The 22,695-nt window shown below is 34.3% G+C and overlaps 1 protein-coding gene across 1 annotated transcript in view; it reads right to left on the minus strand.

Annotated features, from left to right (window-relative positions):
* GRIK2 (glutamate ionotropic receptor kainate type subunit 2) overlaps positions 1–22,695 on the minus strand; it is a 676,248-nt gene that overhangs the window by 433,544 nt on the left and 220,009 nt on the right.

The raw sequence follows: 22,695 nt of genomic DNA on the forward strand, positions 1-22,695 counted from the left end.
ATAACACCTTCCAGCCATGTTAACTCAAAAAAAAAAAAAAAAAAAAGAAAGAAAGAGAAAGAAAAAGAGAGATCACTACTCCTGATTTGTGGAGGGCAAGTATGGATGGGGAGGTAAAAGAATTTAGTAAAGAATTACTTTCCAAAAAATATTGGGTGGGTGCCTTAAGCTTGTGTGGGAAACAGAGCTTTTGTAATTCTGTTTAAAATTTTGGAAAGTTTAGTAACATCTAACAGAGTAATTGATCAAAGAAGAAAAAAAGTACAATCACCCTATTAGATGGTATAAAGACACTTGATAGATATCACTAATTATTCTTAAGAAAATATTTTTAGAAAAAAATAATGGAGTCATAATGAAACTTTACTAAGATAAAAATCACATATTAATAGTAAACGTTATATTTAAGAGTAAAATAGAAAGGAAGTCCCAGTAATGTCAGGAAAAAGATAAGAATGTCTACAATATCCACTTTTACTAATATTCTGGAAATTTTAATCAATGTAATTAGAAATAAAAATTACTTATTAAAACATAGAGTTTCATTTTTATTTCATTATATATACAGGAGAGACACAAATATCTTTTGCCCATGGTGTTTAATCATAACAATGAAATAACAAAATTGAGAGAATTTATCATGAATAAACCTCCACTAAAACAAATATTAAACAAACGAGTTCTTTAGGCAGAGGAAAAATGATTCCAGAGGGAACCACTACACTGCTTAAATGTATGAAGTATAAAGAAAGGGTAAATATGTGGGTGAATATCAATAAATTTTAACTAAACAAGCAAGAACAGTAACATCTTATGAAGTCGTAATGTATTTAAATCAAAGTGTATTCTAATAACAGCACAAAAGTTGAAGAAAGCATAAATAAAATTAAAGAATGTTAATGTTCTAGCAATATTGGTAGGAAGGTAAAGATAATTATTTTAGACTGTAACAAATTATGCAACAATGCATATTTAAATTCCTAAGATAAAGACTAAAATAATGAAATAGCATATGATCAAAAATTTAACAGAGGAAAGGTGACATAATAAAAATATTTTATTTGTTCAAGAAGAGTGAGAAACATAAGTAAAATAGAGAAGACACTAAAAGAACTAGTGGCATAAGTGATCTAAAACAAATGTATCAGTAATTACATTAAAGGTCAATGAAATAGGTTCACATTTTAAAGTTTAAGATTACCCAACAGGATAAAAAGGCACAAAACTGTAAGCTACCTGCAAGAGAAATCGTGAATAATAAGGAAAGGATGGGCAAAGACACTAGCCAAATAGAAGCTGGCGAAGCTATTCCCATGTTAGATAAAGTAGACTTGAAGGGAATAAAGGGTGTATATCATAATGATAAAGAAGTCAATACACAAAAATGATAAAATTCAGACTCTACATACACTAATAAAAAAAAAAAAACCCTCCAATATATCGAGAGAATTGGAGGAGATACAGATCATAGTGGGAAACATTAAAACACCACTCTCAGTAGCTCATAGAAGAAGCAGACAAAAAAAAATCAGCTAAAATTTAGATGAAATAAATATATTTGACCTAATTAACAAAGATGAAAGACAGTACCTCAAAATGACAAAACAATTTTTTCTTTTCAAGTGGATCTTTACCAAAATTGATCATAAGTTAGGCCATATACTAAATCTCAACACATTTAAAAGGATTAAATTAATTCAGAGCATATTTCCTCACCACAGTGATATTAAACTAGAAATAAATAAAAAGATAACTTGGAAATCCCAAATTTAGAAATTAAAGAACATATGCCTAAGTATTCCATGGGTCAAGAATGAAATCAAAATGGAAATTACAAAATTGGGGAACAAAATAAAACTGAAAATTTGGCACTTAAAACTTGTAAACTACAACTAAGCCCATGCTTAAAAGAAAATTTAAGGCTAAAAATCAAAATTAAAATTAAAATAATAGAAGACTAAAAATCAGTGATCTAAGATCCCATCTCATATATCTAGGAAAGAAAAAAGAACAAATAAAATCCAAAGGAAATAGAAGAAAAAAATAATAAAGATGAGCAGAAATAAATAAAATAGTAAATAAAATACCATAGAAAACACACACACAAAGCCAAACTTTGGTTATTTGAAATATAATTAAAATGTGTAAAATTTTAACAAGTCTAATCAAGAATAAGAAGATAGAACTTACCAGAAAAAAAAAGTTACACACCAACTCCTCATGAACATATAGATGTAAAAATCCTAAATAAAATACAGCAAATTGAATCTAGCAATGCACAAAGACAAGAATACATCAAAACCAAATGGGTATGGAGGTTCCTCTAAAAGTTAAAAATGGAACTACCCTAGGATCCAGCAATTGCACTATTAGGTATTTACCCAAAGAACACAAAAATATTAATTCAGGGGATACATGCACCCCCATATTCATGGCAGCATTATTTATAATAGCCAAATTATGGAAACAGCCCAAGTATCCACTGACTGATGAATGGATAAAGAAGATGTGGTATATGTATTCAATGGAATATTAACCATAAAAAAGAATAAAATATTGCCATTCACAAGGATATGGATAGAGCTAGAGAATATTATGCTAAGGGAAATAAGTCAGTCAAGGAAAGACAAATGCCATATGATGTCACTGATATGTGGAATTTAAGAAACAAAACAAACAAGCAAAGGGACAAAAGAAGAGAGAGAGATAAACCAAGAAACAGACTCTTAACTATAGAGAACTGATGGTTACCACAGGGCAGATGGGTGGGGGGAAGGGTGAAATAGGTGATGGGGAATAAGGAGTACACTTGTGATGAGCACCAGGTGGTGTATGGAAGTGCTGAATCACTACATTGTACACCTGAAACTACACTGTATGTTAACTAACTGAAATCTAAATAAAAAGTTAAAAAAAATGGGGTTTATTTTAGGAATTCAAGATTTGCTTAACATTTGACAATAATTCTATATAGTTTAAAATATTAAAAGAAAATGGAGAAAACTGAACAGTCCTTTTGACAGTTATACAATATCATTGATAAATTTCAACTTTAAATCATGATTAAAAACTCTGAGCAATTTAGGGGCGCCCGGGTGGCTCAGCAGTTAAGTGTCTGCCTTTAGCTCAGGTCATGATCCCAGGGTCCTGGAATCAAGCCCCGCATCGGGCTCCCTGCTCCACAGGAGGCCTGCTTCTCCCTCTCCCACTCCCCCTGCTTGTGTTCCCTCTCTTTTTGTGTCTCTCTCTGTCAAATAAATAAAATCTTTTTAAAAAATAAAGACTCTGAGCAATTTAGAAATAGAAGAGAACTTGAAAGCAGATACAGAGTATCTATAAATAACCTACATCAAACATCATACTTACTGGTATAATGTTGAAATCTTTCCTCTTAGGACTGGTAATGAAATAAAGGAGCTTACTATGACCACTTTTATTTAGCATTGCAATGAAGGTCCTCTTTAGTGCAATGAGTAATGAAACTAAAATAAATAAATAAATATAATATAATAAGGTTTGAAAGGGAAGAAACAAAATTATGGGTATTCTCAGATGAAATGATTGTATATGTAGAAAAATAATACAGATAAATCATTAGAATTAAAAGAATGGATTTAGCAAGATTTCATTGGATATTAAGATCAATGTACAAAAATAAATGGTATTTCTACATATCAACAACAAACCAAAATAAAAAAATTATAAAGTATAATTTTCAATAGCATCAAAAAACTTGAGATACTCTGACATATGACAAAGGATGTGCAAAATATTGTGGCAAAAACTATAAAACATTACTGAGAGAAAATAAGAACTAACTAAACATTTATGAAATAAAGAACTCAAGATTTTAAAGATGTTAATTCTCCACAAATTGATCTATAGTTTAGTACAGTCCCAGTCAAAACCACAGCAGACTAAAATACATACAGAAATGCAAAGGGCCTAAAATAGTAAAAGCAATCTTAAGAGAAACAAAAGTTGGAGGACTTACAAGGACTTACTAGTTCAAGAATTGTAATAATTAATTCAATTATAAATTACTCCATTTTGGTATTAGTATAAAAGTAGACTAATAGAGGGGCGCCTGGGTAGTTCAGTCAGTTGTGTCCAACTCTTGATTTTGGAGTAGGTCATGGTCTCAGGGTGGTGAGCTCGAGCCCTGCATAGGGCTTGGAGCTGAGCATGGAGCCTGGTTAAGATTCTCTCTCTTGGGGCGCCTGGGTGGCTCAGATGGTTAAGCATCTGCCTTCGGCTCAGGTCATGATCCCAGGGTCCTGATATCGAGCCCTGCATCGGGCTCTCTGCTCCTTGGGAGCCTGCTTCTCCCTCTGTCTCTCTCTCTCTCTCTGTCTCTCATGAATAAATAAATAAAATCTTTAAAAAAAAAAAAGATTCTCTCTCTTTGGGGCGCCTGGGTGGCTCAGTCGTTAAGGGCCTGCCTTCGGCTCAGGTCATGATCCCACAGTCCTGGGATCGAGCCCCGCATCGGGCTCCCTGCTCGGCAGAAAGCCTGCTTCACCCTCTCCCACTCCCCCCTGCTTGTATTCCCTCTCTTGCTGTGTCTCTTTCTGTCAAATAAATTAATAAAATATTTAAAAAAAAAAAGATTCTCTCTCTTCCTCTCCCACTGCCCCTTCCATCCCTGCTCATGCTCTTTCTCTCTTAAAAAACAGAAAACAACAACAACAAAAAATACATAAATAGAACAGAACATACAATCCATAAACAGACTTTCACCTATATAGTCACTGACATGCAAGTGATAATATTATAGTGTCAAAGGAAAAGAATTGTATTTTCAACAAATGTGTCTGGATCAATTGAATAATCACACCTTAAAAAGTCATTTCAATCACATGGCTAAATGTGAAATTTAAACAATAATGTTGTTAAAAGAAAAGCAGGCTAGGAAAAGATTTCTTAAAAAAAAAAAGTATTAACCATAAGGTAGAAAGGTGATATATCAGACATTAAAATGAAGAATTTCCCAGTTCAAGAAAAAATTCAGAGGATGTATGTATGTGTGTGTGTGTGTGTGTGTGTGTAAGACAGAGATTCATCTCTTTAAAATATTCATAAAAAGAAAATGGCAGTCAAATCAATAGAAATGTGGGTAGAAAACTTGAACAATCACTCCCCCGTAAAAAATTCAAAGGGACAACAAACATACAAAAAAGAGTTCAATTTCATAGTAATCTGGACAATAAAAATAAATAAAATAAAAATAAATTGATAAACTTCCTTGAAAACCTTTCTTTAAATCTATCAGGCTCTAAAATCATTGTACACTTAAGTCTGCTAATTCTACTTGTAGGATGTAACCTGAAGAAAAATGTGGGTGATTTAGCTGCCAGGATGTTCACTTTGTTCATAAGAACAATATGATTAGAAATGCTCTAACCATCCAATGGTAGAAAATTATTTACATAAATTATGGTACATTTAGTTAATAAAATAATAGGTAACTAGCCATTTTTAAAGTCAATAGAAGTTATTCGATGACAAAATGCTTTATAAGCAGTTACAATACATACTTACGCATAACAAAATATTAAGTATGGTTTATTTCAGATGACAGGCATTTGATTAACTTTAATTTTCTTCCTTTCACTTGTTTGTTCCTTTTATGTATTTATCTATTTACTTGCTTACTTATTTTTGAGAGAAAGAGAGAGTGAGAGTGGGAAGTGGCAGAGGGAGAGGGAGAGAGTACAAAGCAGTCTTCACACCCAGCCCAGAGCCAGACACGGGGCTCCATCCCATGACCCTGAGATCATGACCCCCACCAAAATCGACAGTCAGACACTTAACCGACTGAGCCAACCAGGCGACCCTTGTTTGTACCTTTTAAATTGTTAACAATGAATCTGTGTTAATTTTACACTTTTAAAAAAAATGAATAAAATATGTTTGAAAATGAAGCTAGACTATTATTAAGGGGTAGCAGAAAACAGGAGAGTAACTAGAGGATACTATGAAATCTCAGGGTGTTTATGCATTTGTTTCTTTTATGATGAGAAAAACCGCACGTTTACGTAATAGGGAGAGAACGGTAGAAAGAGAAAGGCAAAAGGCAGAAGAAAGGTCTTACTGATGAAGCCAGGTGGCTCAGGAGCCGGAGAAGAACAAATCCAAAGGAAATGGTAGGTAACCCTGGGGAGGAGGACACTTTATTCATTGAAGCAAAAGGTGATTATCATAACATAATAATAAAAAAATAAATTAAAAAAAGGCAATTATCTGTGATCTGCTGATGTGAAGATGGGCAGGACACTGAGAGAATACATATTTTATCTATTTTCTTTGTGAAGTAGAAAATAAGGGCCTATAAATTTGATTCTCTGAGGAAGAAATCAGCTATTTTTTTCCCTAAAAGTATATCTTTGGCTTTAAAAATTGCTAATAAAAAATTGAAAGGCAAAGCATTTTGTCCATTTGTTCATAAACCTACAAAAGGATAATTGTTCACATGATTTTGAACAGCCTTTTTCTCTTTATATAGCTTGAGATAAATAATACGCATTTTGCACTACATACCTCCTATAAAGAGTGCTTCTAGACTTATTAGGAAGTGTCAGAATTGTATGTAGCATTTCATAAGCATGTGGTACATGAAGACAGAATTGCTACCCTAAGGAGTTCACAGATCATGTTTTGTGAGTAAAGTACATCCCAGAGTAATAAACACAGAAGAACTATATGATCCTACAGCAGCATCTTAGTAACTTATAATTATGGGCTTTCCTGAGACTTGAAACAAGATTCACCCATTTTCACATTTTCAAAAACCTAAAGCCTACTTTCTCATTCTAATCAAATTCCCTGTTCTCTATTGGATACAGGCAACATTTCACTGCTCTCTTATACTTACCTTTGGCTTTTTGAAATTAAAAAAAAAAATCAGCTACGATAATCATTCTCACTGCTTTATTTTTTTTTCGTTTAGTTGTTTTGTTTTGTGTGTGTGTGTTTTAATTCAGAAAGAGCCACTACATCTCACATAACCTCTATATCAAACAATAAAATGCCTGCAGTTCTTTCTCCAAGCTAATTGTAAAAATTAATAGTTCTCATCACTCTGTAATAGGTTTGATAAAGAAAGAAGAAAAGAAACAGAGAACAGCCTTCCTTTCCACAGGTCTATTTGCCCAACCTTGTTTTGTAGATATGAAAGAACAAATGGCAAGGAATCCCTTGTTTACACAAAACTTCAAACACTAAAACTTTCCCCATCAAAAAAAAGAATAATATTAAGCAGGACCTGAAATAAAAGTTTTATATTAGCTAACTACTAAAGCCTATCCAAATCTTTTCTCTTTTAGATCTATTTTAACTACCCCTGAGGATTTTATGACTCATAAACCTGTGACGGATGTGCCAACCAACATCACATCTAACTTCTGAGACTGTTCAAAAAGTCCTTTCTTAAAGTAGGTAAAAAGCAGCGTTTTACAGATGTTTAATTTAATAAAGAAATCAATGCTATGAGTAACATGTTATTCTCTCCGAAGATACGCTAGTTTTTCTTCCACCAACTGTTATAATAATCTTATTTTCTATCTAAATAAATGCAAAACATGTTCTCCTCACTTAAATTTTGTACAAATCCTTATCCAAAGGATAAAATCATCATGCTTCTTTGTAAATATGAAAGGCTATTTTTAAAAATGCCCTAGATATTAAATGGCATTAGGGAATTATTTATTTCTTTTCTCCTCAGGCAAAATGATGCTATAGTGGTTGCATAAGAAAACACTCTTGTTCTTAGGAGATTCATGATGAAGTGTTTGGGTGTCATAAAAACAAAGATGGAAAAATGTTAATTATTTAATCAAGGTGGTAAGTATATGAGCATATATGCTACCATCTGATATTTTCTGTGTATTTTTAAAGTTCATAATAAATGTTTGGGCAGAGCGAAGAAAAAGAAGAAATAAAACTTCTATACTTACCATTTTTTATTACTGCATGTTTTTAACAGATTTCTCAAAAAGACCATTAAATTAATCTGCAAGCATCTATAAAAATACTATATACTAAAATTGTGCTATTATTTTAAGTGTAATAGAGAGAGGAGTCTAAGAATGACATAATGAAGAAATCACCTGGTCTACCCATCCTTTGGGTACTTAGATTGCTCTACTATTACATATGGGTCTGCAGGAATGGCAAATTTGCTGCCATTTGAAGTTTTCTGTTACTTCCTGGGAAAGCACTAGCACCAAGTTCTTCTCCATATTTATCCATCATCTCCATATTTATCCATCTCTGACACTTCTAACCATTTGCTCTGATTAGAATAAATTTAAGCCCAACTTTCATATGGTCATCATCCAGAATCTGAAAACAGATACCATCTTCCTACTGTATTTTTTTTCCAGGTTAACACTTTCAAATCTTTTGCTTATCACATGAGTATTCTGATCTTTCATTTTTCTAGTTATTTTTTCTCTGAAAATACTCCAGTGAATCCACAGTTCATTGTGGGTCCATTTTTTAACCGTATTCCAAGTGGGTCCAAGCAAAGCAAAGTGCAATGCGCTGTCAATTTCCTAAACTCATGTTGTAGTCATAATATAAATAGATTCTTTTTAGAATACAATATCATAATGTTGATTCATCTTAAGCTTATTGTTAAAAATGTCTGTTTCTAATGCACCATGATTTTTAGTTTTTTATATATGTCTCTGATAAATATCCTCTATTTATTGCTTGTCTAATTTTCTAATTAAGACTATTTGGAGGGGTGCCTGGGTGGCTCAGTTGGTTAAGCGACTGCCTTCGGCTCAGGTCATGATCCCGGAGTCCCGGGATCGAGTCCCACATTGGGCTCCCTGCTCAGCAGGGAGTCTGCTTCTCCCTCTGACCCTCTTCCCTCTCGTGCTCTCTCTCTCTCATTCTCTCTCAAATAAATAAATAAAATCTTTAAAAAAAAAGACTATTTGGATTCTGATCTTATCATCAACTCTTTATTAATATTAGTTTATTCAACATTCTAATGCATTAAGACAAGTTACTAATACTACAGAGATACAGGAAATGTGTTTCTTTTTCTTTTGCCATGTGAATGGTCACATTCTATGTCCAAGTCAGCGATAAAAATGATGAGCAAGACAGAGTTAAAGACAAAACCTCAGATCCTAACCCCATGGATGCCTCACTGGAGGCTTTTTCTACTATTAAACTACCTAATGATCTTCTTAATTATTCTAGCTAACAGTTAATTCGTCTCCATCATTTCTGCTGGAACATCACTGTAAACCTTTCCACATGCTTGACTAAGTTCAGATACACTACATCTCCCATGCTGTAATAATGCATCTGCACTGGATTTTTCAGACTTCTGGAGTAATATTTCTAAAATGCAACTTCAATCTTGTCATTTAATTCCTTAAGATCTTTCAATAACTGCCTAACTTTTAAGCTTACTGCCATTTACAAAGTTCTTCACTGTCTATCTTCAGCCTCTCTCTCTGGGTTCCTTTCTTGCCATTCCCAATTCCCAGTGCCATAGCATATTACCATCTACCTTTCTCTGAGTGAACCAGAATTAAATGCCACCGTTCCTTCCAAGTGATGCTCCTCTGCCCAGGAACCTAGTTCCTGCCACAAATACACATGCAAACAAGACACACACACATTGACACATACATCTGCAACTTTCTTTCTCCCCTAATGTATCATGAGCCTTTGGCATAGTCACTTTCTCTGGGAAGACATTCCCCACTGGCTCCAACCCCCACCTAAGTTGTGTCTCTGATTTGCATTCCCTGGGTTCCAGATCACTTCCAAACATCAAAATGTGTACTTCTGCACTCTGAAGCTTAAGAAATTTAAATCAATATGCAACATGTTTAAATTTGAGCTCACTCTGAAGAATGAAATCTTCTAATAGTCAACATTTATTGAGAGCACACTCTCTATCAGGCATTGTGATAAATATTTTACAAACATTAATAGAAAGTCATCAGAGATGTAATTGAATCATATTTTCTTTTCTTAATGTATTTCCCCTGGTTATATTTTATATTTTAATTCTGAATATAACTCTGACATTTAAATTGTCTGCATTGTTGAGTCTAAGAATTGCTTTGCTCCTTTATGCTCCATAGTCTCTAAGGCAGTTTAATTCTTAGGCCAAATAACTTGCTTTACTGAGTTTATTGTGTTCTGCTTCAGCAAGATCTTGGAGCCAGTTCAGCACTCTAAGTATCTTGCGTTAGGACAGTTACACAGTCAGTAAGTGATGGATGCTGGATTCGGCACAGGAGACCATAATCCAGGCCCCATTTTTTAATCATTATGCTGTACTGCTTCCTGCTAAGTAATACTGCCACTCTGTTTTCAATCTCTGGTTGTTTTCTCAGCAACTTTCCTTTTTCTGAATGGTAAGCACTTTGAAAAAGAGTCTTAAAGTTTTATATTGATATGAAGTATGACTATAACATTCTGAAGCTGATTTTCTGTGAATTTGATGGATGCCATCCTAGTGACCTAGGTATATGCAGGTAGAAAATCCCATGTGCACATGGACCTGGTCGACTGACACACCTTGAAAAAATGAATTAGCAGGTCACAGCTCCCCAAAGGGGGATTGTGTGGGAAGCACATAGTATAAGGCATGAATTTTCCAAGGACAGAAGTGGTGACCCATCTGTACTGTATACTGAGAGATACCTCCTGTTCTTCCCACTTAATTTTGAATCCCCTCAGCCATGAAGCAACAGGTATTTCTAATTTAATGAATAGACTGACTCTAGTATTTTGAGCCATATTTCTAGTAACAATAATGTTCTTCACTCTAATGTTACTAAGTCTCATACAAACATACAAACTGCAGCTTTGTCAATATTTCAAGTAAACTAAATACTATACAAACATGTGACTGATGAAAATTTTGTCTGTAGAATGTCCTGGAATTTTTCGAAGTTCTAGCACTCTGAAATTCTTCATCTGTAAAAGGTATGAAAGCTACTCTTGCATACCTCCTCCTCCTCCGTCATATTCCCTGCAACTCAAACTTGTGCTGGGCATTTGGAAACAAGAAGCTGCTAATGCAGTCTAGAATAAAGAATATCTACCTGTTAGAAGGCATTATATAAACCAAAATCAAGTTATAGGAAATAATGTCATAGTCCCACTAAACAAAGATTGGTTGTGCTTAGGCATGTAAATGTGCTTTCTTATTATAAAAATAAATAAGCTTTTAACTTTACAAACCTCCTACTGTTTCCAACATATTTTTTGCCAGTGGATAGAAAATAGGTGTTGATTTTTCCTTCTACAAACGGACCCTTGAAATCATAGAGAGAACCATGGAGATACACATCCAAATAATATTACTTTTAAAGCAGATGCACTACATACTGTGAGGAAAATTGGGAAATGGGTACTTAAATGTTAGCAATTTAAGACCTAGAAGGAATGCATACTGATTGGGAAGGCAGATGCTTGAATAATATCAAGATATAAATAGGACAGATCAAACTGAGATAACAGGGAAGGCAGCCACATGAATAATCACCATATAAACAGTATAAATAACACCAACTATTTGAGGCCAAGAGCACACATTTTAATTATATTGATTTTTAAAAAATAGGTCAGCTAAATAAAAAGAAAAGGCAAAAAGTGACTGAGCAAATCCCTTCACAATCCAGACCTCCGTTTTTTTTTTTCTTCTGCAAAATATAGGGAATGGGTGAAATGATCTTGAAGATCCAAGAGTCAGAGAACTTTCATAATTCTAAGACGGCTTAAGAACTGCAAAGCAAATTGAGGAGCATCATTGATTATGTCAGAATTTAAAATGTGGTTAATTGCCAATCTCCTGCAAATATGGCACACTCTTTAACACCCTAACATTAATTTCCAAAAAATATATTGATTTGAGAAAGCATGTGTCCAAATATTACTGATTTTAATCTGCATGTAGCACTGGGTGTTATACTCAAACAATGAATCATGGAACACTACATCAAAAACTAATGATGTAATATATGGTGATTAACATAATAATAAAAAAATCAATAAAAATATAGATGGAAATACATTTTGAGTTTGCAAAGAGCTATGCAAAGATGTTAGGAGGGTAAATTTCTTAAGTTTTAATCCAGAAAGTAATTAAAAAGATGGTTAGAAAATTGATATTTTAAAAAATCAGAAATCAATTTAATAGCAATAGGGTAATCCATAAAGCAGCTTAAAAATGTAATTTGATATTATATAAAATAGAATTTATATTACTTATATGGACTATTACTTCAAGAAAGTCTTTTAATTCCCTCATATAATTATTTTGCAGAGTTTCTTTTAAAAACTATTATGCTATTAGTTGGACTATTAACTATTATATATGAGCCATGTATCTTTGTGTGTTATTGTTTTGTTTTAACTAAGGAGATAAAGGGAAATAAAAAAAGTAACTGTTTACTTTCACCTCTTTTTAGGCAAGTTTTCTTAAAACCCTTAAAAATACTTTTGTTTAATAATCCAATCAAAAATTGGGCAGACATTTCTCCAAAGAAGACATACAAATGGCCAACAGACACATGAAAAAATACTCAACATCATCGGCACCAGGGAAATACAAATCAAAACCACGATAGATACCACCTCATACAAGTCAGAATGGATAAAATTAACAAGTCAGGAAATGACAGATGTTGGTGAGGATGTGGAGAAAGGGGAACCCTCCTACACTATTGGTGGGAATGCAAGCTGGTGCAGCCACTCTGGAGAACAGTATGGAGGTTCCTCAAAAAGTTGAAAATAGAGCTACCATATGACCCAACAATTGCCCTACTGGGTATTTACCCTAAAGATACAAACATAGTTATCCAAAGGGACACATGCACCCCAATGTTTATAGCAGCAAAGTCCACAATAGCTAAACTGTGGAAAGAGCCCAGATGTCCATCGACAGATGAATGGATAAAGAAGACGTGGTATATATATATATATATATATATACACACACACACACACACACACATACATACACACACACACATATACGCAAAGGAATACTACTTAGCCATCAAAAAATTGAAATCTTGCCATTTGCAATGACGTGGCTGGAACTAGAGGGTATAATGCTATGTGAAATAAGTCAATCAGAGAAAGACAATTATCTTATGATCTCACTGATATGTGGAATTTAAGAAACAGAACAGAAGATCATAGGGGAAGAGAGGAAAAATAAAAAAATGACACAGCCAGAGAGAGAGAAAAAAACATAAGAGATCCTTTTTTTTTTAAGATTTTATTTCTTTATTTGACAGAGAGATAGAGAGAGCACAAGTAGGCAGAGAGGCAGGCAGAGGGAGAGGGAGAAGCAGGCTCTCTGTTGAGCAGGGAGCCTAATGCGGGGCTCGATCCCAGGACCCTGGGATCATGACCTGAGCCGAAGGCAGCCGCTTAACCAACTGAGCCACCCAGGCGCCCCCCATAAGAGATTCTTAATCATAGGAAACAAATTGAGGGTTGCTGGAAGGAAGGGAGGTGGGGGGATGGGGTAACTGGGTGATAGACAATAAGGAGGGCACCTGATATAATGAGCACTGGATATTATATAAGACTGATGAATCACTGACCTCCAGCTCTGAAACTAATAGCATATTATATGTTAATTCATTGAATTTAAATTAAAAAATGAAAAAAATTTTTGAGATAGAAAAGAAATTTTGTTTGACCTTTTTAACAACTTTATTAATCAGACATAAAGTATTTTGAGATTGCTAAAAAGGTTAGCATTCATGTGATTGTTAATAATATGTCATCATCTTCTTGGTGAAGCCTACCTATCCACAAACTCCTCAGACAGATTCCATGCCTTCCACTTGAAACACTTTTTCATTCCTATTTCTTGGTACTTCTAACAGCATCCACTGGCATAACCTTCTATGACCATGCAGAATTCCTCTGAAAACTCTTTGAGGACAGAGAAGATAACTTATTCATCTCTCACTTGTTGGACTTAATTTGGTGCCTGGCATACTTTGTGTGTCTAATAAATGTTTGATGATTAAACCACTAGTATAGGGAGGGAATATGACAGTGTTGCAAGTATTAATACAAAATAAATGGAAGGAGGGGCATCTGAGTGGCTCAGTTGGTTAAGCATCGGACTCTTGATTTTGGCTCAGGTCATGATCTCAGGGTCCTGAGATCAAGCTCCGCATTGGGCTCCATGCTGACCATGGAGCCTGCTTAAGATTCTCTCTCCCTCTCCCTTTGCCCCTCCCCCACTTGTATGAGCTCTCTCTCAAAAAAAAAAGGAAGGAAATTATAATATTTTCATATCAATAAAAATAAATATTGTAGAAACTGATCAAATTGCCATTATCTATTTTTCTTTTCCCAAGCAACTAAGAGAATCATATGGGTCAGACTGTGTCCCTTCCTCTGTGTTTTTCTTCACAGCAATCCAGAAAGCCTAACTTATTTGCTAAAGCCCTTTGTAAAATATAAAGTATTATGAGTTATTTTTAAAATTAGAACAGTCTGTAAAATAGGGGACTTTATCTTTAAGGCTAGTTGGAATTTATGCAAAAATTCCTACTCTTCAGAACTAGTTTTAACATTCAATAATGGATATTATTTGCTGAGAAATTTAAAAACTGAAAGAATCCAGAACAGGTGTGAAAAGAAAATATTGTAGAAAACTGTTTGTCATGAAAACTGTAAATATATAAAGTGTTAAAGTTAGTAGCTTTCCTTTTGAAACATCTAATTCAAACAAGCATGTGGAAATTTTAAATGCTAGATAATGTGGCTAAGCCAGTAGAGATCTAATATAGAAATGATGTACATGTGATTGTGCATGCAAAAGTGGTATACACCTATACAGACCCATACATAAGCAAGATCTAAAGAAAACTTAAATGACCAAGTAGTTAATCCAGAGACAAAGGTGGGAAGAAAAATACAGTGTCCTAACACTGTGAAACAAAGCAATAGGTCATTGACAAAAATGTTTACACTGACTCTGTGCAGACACAACCTAATTGAGTCTATCCTATAGTCAAGTGAAATGACCGAGTTGTAGATTATCGGTCTCTGTGTGTTTAGGGTGGAGAGTACAAACATGTGTGCACACAAACACACACACAAAACAGATTTTCGTTTAAAACTGATACTAATCATAAAGAGCTCCTGAGAGTAAACTGTAGATCTGTAATCAAACAATCCCTTTATTAAAAAAATGCTCCTAAATTCATTAGTGAGAATAATTAGCCTATAAACTCTTGTGAATTTGCTCCATGTTGAATTCCCACCTTTTAGCTGAGTGTTTGTCACTACACAGATGTTGAAGAGTTAGACAAATTATACTAAAGATTATGCATGTTCAAAGACATTTCTAGCAGTACTATTTTTAATAATGAAACAAAATAAAAACAATCTCAATGTGTATCACCTGGGGGTTGGTTCTATATAGCATTGTAAACCGCTGGAAGAGTGTGCAATCATTAAAATAGTTGGATAGATGTACATTTATTATCATGTAAAAATACTCAAAATAAATTGCCAGTGAAATAGCAGGTCAAAATCAGCATTTTTTAAGAGACAATATTGTGTAGTGGTTAAGAATAAGATCTCTGTTGTTGAATCACTGTATTGTACACCCGAAACTAATATAACACTGTATGTTGACTCACTGGAATTAAAATAAAAACTTAAAAAAAAAGGTCTCTGAAGTCAGTTTGCTTGAGTTCATAGTCCACTTCAGCCTTTATGCTGAGCAGCCTTAAAGAAATCACTTAATTTTTTATACCTCAGTTTCCTATGGGAGAAAATACCAAGTTATTTGTGTTACCAAGTACCAACCTCATAGGATTGTTGTGAAGGTTAAATAAAAGAATAAGTTAAAATTCTTTTTTTTTTAAGATTTTTATTTATTTATTTGACAAACACAGAGAACACAAGCAGGGGGAATGGCAGGCCCAGGGAGAGGGAGAAGTGGGCTTCCCGCTGAGGAAGGAGCCCAATGCGGGGCTCGATCCCAGGACCCTGGGATTATGACCTGAGCCAAAGGCAGCCGCTTAACCAACTGAGCCACCCAGGCGCCCCAAGAATAAGTTAAAATTCTTAGAACAACAGTGCAATTTCAATAAAACTTAGCTATTTCATTTTAGTTATGTCTAAATATTTATTTATAGATATATAAATATAAAATAAATATACATATATAGAAATATGTCTGAAATGATAGACATTAAAGTATTAATGGAGGACAGTTATGAATAACATAATTGTAGATAATTACTATTTTCTAAACTTCTCGAAGTAAAAAGAATTTTATGTATCTGAGATACCTTTACAGGCAGAAAACAGTTTTTGATGATAGAGTAATTTGGGACAGAACGTTATATATGATTTTAGATTCTTAGTATACACAGAACCCAAGCAAAAGGGAGAATGTTTCCAATCTTAGGGAAATATCCAAATATAGATTCAGCAAATTTAGCTCATCACTATAGAAATGAACCACTTTAGTTTGGGATAATCCCATTTGTTTATTTCAGCTTTTGTTGCCTTGCCACCAGGAGACTGGTCCAAAAAAATATTGCTAAAACTGCTGTAAAAGAGCTGCCCATGTTTTCTTCTAAGAGCTTTACAGTTTGAGGTCTCAAATTCAAGTGTTTAATCCATTTTAAATTTATTTTTGTACATGGTATAAGATAGTTTTCTAGTTTCATTCTTTTGCATGGAGCTGTCCAGTTTTCCCAAAATCATTTACTGAAGGGACCATTTTTTCTTATTGTATATTTTTTCTCCTTTGTTATACATTATTTGTTATACATTATTATGTATGTGGGTTTACTTCTTGCTCTGTTCTTATTCTATTGATCTATATGTCTGTTTTCATGCCAGTGCCATACTGTTTTGATTACTATATCTTTATACTATAGTTTGAAATCAGGAAGCATGATACCTACACCTTTGTTCTTCTTTCTCAAGATTGCTTTGGCTATTCGGAATCTTTTATGGCTCCATACAAATTTCAGGATAAGGATGCAGAGAAATGGGAACCCTCATGCAATGTTAGTGGAAATGTAAATTAGGGAGGTCACTATGGAAAACAGTATGGAGGTTCCTCAAAAACTTAAACATAGAACTACCCTACACTTCGCTTCTAGTTACTGACCCAAAGAAAATGAAAACATCAATTAGAAGTGATAGATGAACCCCTATGTTCATTGCAGCATTATTTATAATAATCAAAAATTGGAAGCAACCTAAATGTTCACTGATAGATGAATAAAGAAGATGTGGCATGCCATTGTGTGCTATCTATATACACCAACAATGGAATATTGCACAGCCATAAAAAAAAATGAATGAAATACTGCCATTTGTGACAACATGGATAGACCTAGAGGATATTATGCTAAATGAAACAAGTCAGATGGAAAAAGATAAATACCATATCATTTCACTTACATGTGGAATCTAAAAAAGAAACAGATGAACAAATAAAGAAAAACAGGAACACTCATAGATACAAGAAACAAACTTTTGGTTACAAGAGGAGGGAGGGGATTGGGGGGGTGGGTAAAATAGATGAAGCAGATTAAGAGGTACAAACTTAAAGTTATAGAAAAAATAAGTCATGGGGATGTAATGTATAGCACAGGGAATATAGTCAATAATACTAGTGATAGATGACAACTAGACATCATGAGGATCACTATACATTTATAAAAAAATACTGAATCACCTTGATGTACACCTGAAACTAAGAATATTGTGTGTCAATTATACTTCACTTAAAAAAGAAAGAAATGAATCACTTTACCTTTATGGAATAATGATCTTGAAAACTGAACAAAAAAAAAAAATGACCTAGTTTGAGAGAAGCAATTCAGATCAGGCAAAGATAATGTCACTTGAGCATCAACCCTCAGAACACCACTTTTCAATATTCACTGAGATGTGAGTAACTTGGTTAAAATTTTCTCCCAAGTCTCAGATGTGCTAAGCCACTCAAAAATCAAAATTGTTGCTGTTTAAATTAGAAACCAAATATAAGTTGGTATATATTTTATTTATTTATTTATTTAAAATCAATGAATACATGAAAAGTGATTCTAAAATAGTATGTAAAAATGTCTTCTGCTTGCAGCCACGCTGATAACGGGAAAGGTCACTGCTAATTCTCCTGAGATTCGCTATCATGCTGCAGTGAAGAGGGTTTGCAAGAAATCTGAAGAATGGGCAGAGGTTCTCATGAAAGGTGAGCTCATTCATCATCTGCTCCTGGATCTAGGGTCTGCAACCAATCATTCATTTTGGGAGAAGAATGATAAGTAATATTCATTTTATCCATTCTTACCCCATGGCTCTTGGCTCCTTAGCCCAAACTTTACCAAGGACATATGGAATTGATGCTGATTGCATACTGAAAAACCTTTGCTGAGGTCCTGAGGTTATCCGGACATTGCTGGTTACTCTAAGCTGGCTCTTTCTTGCAGGATCTAGAGTACTTAAACTGCTACCCAACTTGCTATAAAGGTTAACTTAATTGTTTCCAAGAAAGACATAGATAACTCCCTAGCTGGGCGGCACCTATGCAAGGACAATAAAAAACAAGCTGTCTACCTCTGGTAAGTTAAAGAATGACAGGTTTCAGCAACATTTTCAAACACTCTGATTTGCATAAAGCCACAGATGAGCAGAGTGACTTTTAGTACTTTACAATGCAAAAATCAACTCTCATTCACTGTTCCATTTATCATAACAGATGTTCTGATCAGCATTCCCAGGTCACTGTGTACAGTGTACATGTTTATATAATTACAAGAGAAAAGAGGTTAAAATGTTGTGCCTCATCCAATACTGTCAAAATGAAACAATACAACAATTCACACAGGGGGACAGCAAGAGAGTAAATGTAAGCACTATAAATATACATAAGCCACAACCTAAACTGTTTCCCAGCCCAACCTCCAGAAATGGATTTCTCCCAGTAGACATATAAGAACCACTATATATCCCTAACTGCCTCGTGTGACCTAGTTGAAGGCAGCCTAGAGGCAAAGATGGAATTTCCACTACATCTGTAGGATTCCATGAATATGTATTTAGCTTTTGTCAGGGGACAACACATATCCCATAGTTGTAATGTGAGTAAAAGTGCCATTTGTTTTCCTTCTCACATACCTGCTTGTAACACAGAAAATGTGGCACAAAGTACACTTTAGAGGAAAGAAAGGGAGGGTTATTTATGGACAGATTCACAGAATGAAGATACAACTGTACACAAATGTAAAGATACAAATCTAGACAAAGATATTCTTGCTCTAAAGTGGAAAAACTTTTCTTGGGCTGTGATGTACACTACCCACATCTAAATCCACCAGAGTTTTCTTTGGCATCTGTTGTTTAACTTATATATATTTAAGTGCTGATACAAATCTATGATGCTCAATCATACTACACCATGCTTATGTGAATTTACAGGAAAAAAAATAAAAAGCTTCATAGTTACAGTAAGTACCAAGCAGGGTGGTAGTTCAGAGCCTGAGATTCTAGTCCTGGCTTGGCCATTAACTAACTCTGAGCTTTAAGAAAGTCAGTTAAGTGTTCTGGGCTTCAGCTAACTTTGCTGTGAACTGAGGAGCTTGAAGGACTCAGGTGATGTCAAGGCTCATGCTGTTCTTTATCATCTCCTTAACTCCAGTATCCAACACAGCACTTAGCACACTGGAGGTACTCCATGAGTATTTGTGGAAATGGATGAATGCATTATTTAATGAGTCAATGAATAAAGGCACCCATAAGATCCTTGCCAATCTAAACCATGATAACATTATGTAGTTAATTTGCATGACAAACAAAACCTTTGAAATTAAATCCTAATTCACAGGTGAATGTGTGTTTTCTGAAATGGGTGATGGTATCTAGAAAGTAATATTACAGCATCACAACCTAAATCCCCTGTCAATCTAGTCTGAATCATGTACCTGTCTGGAGGAAGCAAAGCTAATATAATGACTTAGCTGAGTCATCTAGTGAGAGCCCAGTAATACAGGCAAAGTTGAAGACCTCGTCCATGATCAAATTTCCACTGATGGTGACTTAATTAACCATTGACCTTGCACTGAACAGCAGAAATCATAACAGTGGATTTCTGTCAGCCTACTGCCTTTTCTATTCATGCCACATCCACTAGAAAATTATTATCTTATCCAAGAATAGGAAGTGGGCTCTACTTTCTAGAAATAGGTTATGTATTTGAAATAATCCAATCATTATATTTATACCCTATGAAATTATTATGCTAATCAGATACTTTCTATAAAACCATTTTCTATGACTTTTATTCAAGCTTGGAAGAAAAGGTTAGGAAGAAATAACACTGATTTAGCTTATACCAAGGTAATCACAGAAGGTATTTAGTCACCTTGGGACTATAGGACACACATCAAACCTTTCCACTGTATTTCAGCCACACTGCATATATTTTGTTGAGAGGTAGCAGAAAACAGGAATTCAGTAAAAAATGTAAATAGTGACCATTTATCTCTCATAGAATGGTATCCAGTGAAAAGGGAAAGGTATAAATCAATGGAATTGTTTCACCTGGTAATTATATAAAATTTGAAAAATTTTTAACAATCGTGAACCCCCTCATTTCACTATCTTGTTCTCGTTATTTCTACAGATTTGTAGGCCTGCTTTAAATCTCAAGGCTCAAGCCACCCACTGCTTTGAGGACTTAGTACTATTTAACTGTATCTAAAAAAGGAAGCTATTCAATATGATTTTTTTAATGTTATGTATTACCATAAAGAAATTAAAATATCATATCCCGTTTAGTAAAGAGCAGAAAAAAGTGTTCATCATCAAATAGGTCATTACATATTTAAATAAGTTATTGGCTTTTTAAACTATCATTATATGGATAATTTACCAGTCTTCTTATCTTCGAACAGCCCTTCAAATAGCAGTTTATCATTCTTGGGTCTGAAACTTCCTTTTGGCCATTGATTAAAATGAATAAAATGAGTGTTACAAAATCTGGAAAATCTCTATGCTTCTTAAAGGCAATATGTACTTCTGCTAAACTCTAACAGCACTCCAGGCTGTGCCATTTATCACTTAATTATACATTGTCTTGCCTTGTTCTTTATTTCCATCACAGTTTTGTGTATACTAAACTAGGCTCCCATGAAATCTCATGGATCCAGAAGGGCAAATGGAAAGATGTCTGGATTGTTTTTTAAACTGACTTATTGTTATGGGGCGCCTGGGTGGCTCAGTCAGTTGAGCATCTGCCTTTGGCTCAGGTCATGGTCCCAGGGTCCTGGGATCGGGTCCTGCATCGGGCTCCCTGCTCAGTGGGGAGCCTGCTTATCCCTCTCCCTCTGCCTGCCGCTCCCCCTGCTTGTGCTCTCTCTTTCTCTCTCAAAAAATAAATAAAAATCTTAAAAACTGACTTATTGTTAGTTACTAATATCCTCCACTGGATATATCCATATGCATGCCTCTCATATTATAATTGCACATTACGTATTACATTACATTTTTACTTTAAATACTTATATATTTTATGAGCAGGGAGATTTTAAGCCAAGTTTTCAAAGGGGAACAATTAACCTTTCAATGAGAAGCAAGGTATACAATCTGCTTTTTAATTTTCTTAGAATCATTTGTAACTAACCTTTTCTACTCCTAACAAAGATAAATCCTTAAAAGAGTTTCAATTTTAATTTTAGTACATTGCTACTATGCTACTATATACTTTCTGAACACTTATAGACAAACTTATACTTTACATAAGGATTACAGAAGTAATTACTACACTTTATATTATATATGACATAGTATCTCCTTATACCTAAAATCCAATCTCAATAGAAACTACAGTTGTAAAAATTTAAAGAAAATGCATGCACACAGTTCTTTTTTTTCTTATTCTTGGCAATTATAAAAGTAATTATGAACAAGATTGCTGGTCAGATGTGTGAAATTCCTAGTTGTTAAAGCCCCAGCTCATAGCCTCTGCTTTAATGAAATATGTCATTCAATGCATAGTTCTCTAATATCATTTAACCTATAAATTGTGCTTCTGACCCTTTCATCACTCAAACAGAGAATACAAAGAATAGAATTCATTACAAATTCATGGAGCTTCTAAAACATGAAGAGATACCGGTTATAATTCATTCATGAGTTATTTTCAGTTTATGAAGGAAGGTCTTGCTAAAAGAGAGTAAAAAGCAAAGCATGTTAAATCATAAAATTAAATCCAGACTTTGCTGAGCATGGTTTTTAAGTTCCTCCACAAATAGTTCCAGCCCCAATCTCAGTCCACCCCTAAAATTCAATAATTCTTTCTCCTCATGTGAACTTCAATATCCCAACCAAAAACCCAGCTTGCCAAAAGTGAGGTTATGCTATTCTCCACCCTTAGAATGATCTACAAGACCATGTCTTATCCAGAAGCACAAACTCCTAACCACTTCCTTCAAACCTTTAACAAAATATTCACCGGTTAGCTATGATTAAGCCAGCCAAGCCAACTTACTCTATTCACCTTGGCTTGACGTGAACACATTCGAATTTATGAAATTTCTGAGAGCAGAAATTTCTGTTCAATTGACACTGATGATGTACTTGTTGATTATTGGCCCTCTTATGTCTATTACACATCAATTATTTTCAGTTGACTGGTTAAGGTCTCCG

Source organism: Zalophus californianus, chromosome 7, assembly GCF_009762305.2.
Source record: "Zalophus californianus isolate mZalCal1 chromosome 7, mZalCal1.pri.v2, whole genome shotgun sequence".
Taxonomy (NCBI): Eukaryota; Metazoa; Chordata; class Mammalia; order Carnivora; family Otariidae; genus Zalophus; species Zalophus californianus.